Source organism: Cricetulus griseus, chromosome 6 (assembly GCF_003668045.3).
Source record: "Cricetulus griseus strain 17A/GY chromosome 6, alternate assembly CriGri-PICRH-1.0, whole genome shotgun sequence".
Classification (NCBI taxonomy): Eukaryota; Metazoa; Chordata; class Mammalia; order Rodentia; family Cricetidae; genus Cricetulus; species Cricetulus griseus.
Genome location: NC_048599.1, coordinates 155302470 through 155304969, shown reverse-complemented (window position 1 = coordinate 155304969; position 2500 = coordinate 155302470). Strand labels below are relative to the sequence as shown.

The window sequence follows — 2500 nt, the reverse complement described above, 5'->3', positions numbered from 1 at the left end:
GTAGCCCTGTCCACTTGGCCCAGCAGAGGACTAGTACAGGGAACCTAAAGTCTGAGGCTGGACTTGCTGTGAGGTTATGAATTTGAGGGTCCCCACCTGAAGGACCCCCCAGGAATGGATGACCACAGTCTCTTCATTCTTCTTCAAATGCAGCACAAAAATCTTACATCCCACTGAACTGACCTAGTAAATTTCAACTTGTAATTGACCATATCTGGCATAGCAACTGGATCCCCAGGGTTGGAGCTCTACTGCTCAGGGGTCTCCTCTAGAATCAGGGATCTGACAAGCTGCATTTGAATACAACAATGCCCCTTTGTGCACTGGAGAAGTAAATTCCCCTTTTAGAGTCTTATTTTTGCCATCCATAAAATGTACCCAGTTATAGCACCTACCATGCAAAGTCTCAATGGCCAAGGCACGCGGCATGCTGGTGCCATGCCTATCTTGTGGTGCACAGTAGGAATTCGGGAATGGTTTTGCCTCAGATAGAAACTCTTGGCAAGCAGTGGGTGGAGTAGGGTGGGGATGAAGCAGTCGGGAGCCTGCTGGTTATTCTGGGCTCAGGGCCTCTTGGAATCAGGGGTCTTGGTGTGGTGGGAGGCGGCTGGCAATGTGGGTGATGAGACAACCTGTGAAGTGCTGTCTGCAGCAGCAGGCGTCACTGCCTTCACTGTGCACAGGCGGGCAGGCGGGCAGGCGGCCAGCCAGCCCCAAACAAAGTCTGGCCCCCAGGGAGGGAGCAGGACACTGATGACAGATGAAGAGGGGCTGGTGCAGGCAGGGCCAGGAGGGGGCAGGGAGGCCTAAGGAGGCAGTGTTTCATGGATGCAAACCTCCAGAAGCTGAAGCCCAGCAAAGTCTGTGTTCAGTACCTCCATTCTGCCTCACACCAGACGCTACATGTATCTTCATTCCACAGTGGGGAAACTGAGGCAGGGAGAGAGAGAAAGAGAGAGAGAGAGAGAGAGAGAAAGGAGAGAGAAAATGTGTCCATGTGTGCAGGCAAGAGATCAACTTCATGCCTTAGGAGCTATCTACCTTGTTTGTTTGTTTGTTTGTTTGTTTGTTTTGAGGCCGTCTGTTACTGAGACATGGAGCACACCAATTCCTCTAGGTTGATTGACCAATGAACCCTTGTGACTCATCTGTCTATGCCTTCCCAGCATTGGGGTCACAAATAGACACTACTATGCTGTCTTTGGGGGTTTTATTTTTAAGATGGATTTTGTTTTTAATGTTGTGTATGTGTGTGGGTGCTTACATGCAGCACCCAAGTAAGGCAAAGACTTCAGATTGCCCTGGAGCTGTCCTATGTGGGTACTGGGAACAGAATGTGGGTCTTCTGCAAGAGCAGTGTGTGGATTTAATAGCAGAGTCATCTGCCTAGGCTGGTTTTTGTGTGGGTGCTGCCTATTGAACTAAGATCCTTATTTTGTGCAGGATCTTCACCTTTATGTCGCTTGACCAACTGAGCCATGACTCCATGTCCCCATGTCCCCATTTCCTAGAAAGGCTCATTCATGGTTCATGTCTCCAGCCTACTGGAATGGTCTAAACCTGAGCACAGGGAAATGGACTTGATTTTCACAATAGATAAAAGGATGAATACTTCATGCCCTTGATGTAGGAACACTCTCACTGGGTAGACAAAGGCAGGCATGGTCACCAGGAGTTGGCTCTGACTTGGTTTCTCTGTGGTCAAAAAGTAACCATTTCTGCCCTCAGCTGACCTAAGCCATTGGGTTCTGGCATCTTGATTCTCACTGTCTCTGATTTTGGGGTGGGAACTCAGAGTGGGCTTGTCCCAAGAACAGAGAGATGAGAAGGGGGAGGAAACAGAGGGATAACAGTATGTCTGCTTTGGGGGCTTTGCTCAGCCCCTCAAACCTGCTTTGTACCCTTTCAAAACCTCTTTGCCTATTCTTCCCACCCGCCTCCAGTCAAGCCCTCTTCATCACTGATATGACAACTTCAAACACAGATGGAAATAAACATAATAAAGGACCCCAAAGACCATCAGGACATATCCCAACCGCACCCGCTAAAGCCCCACATATTCCCTCGTCTTTTATTTTGAGGCAGATTTTAAACATCTTCTCACTTCATTTGCATATGTTTGATGACATGTCTCTGAAACATAAGGGTTTCTTTTTTAGCAGAGGCATAACATTATCAACATACTAAAAATTAAGCCATTCTATATACCATCAAATATCCAGTCAGTAACAACATTTCCAATTAGCTCACACACATCCATTTTGTTTGCTTGCGTTGGATCTAAATGGAGTCCACATACTATGATAGGTTGATCTGTATTCTAAGCTCTTAAAAATAATTTCATTTATTCATTATTTCTCATTTGTGAATGCATATGTGCACTTACATACCTGTCATGGCATGGATGTGGTTGTCAAAGGACAATTTTTGGAAGTCAGTTCTCTCCTTTCATCCTGTAGGTCCTGAGGATCAAGTTCAAGCCATGAGGCTTAACAGCAAG

General features: G+C 46.8%; 1 protein-coding gene across 1 annotated transcript in view; it reads right to left on the bottom strand.

Annotated features, from left to right (window-relative positions):
- The window catches only part of Kcnc1 (potassium voltage-gated channel subfamily C member 1), an 89532-nt gene that overhangs the window by 75529 nt on the left and 11503 nt on the right, over positions 1-2500 (bottom strand). The gene's annotated exons all lie outside the window — the stretch shown is intronic.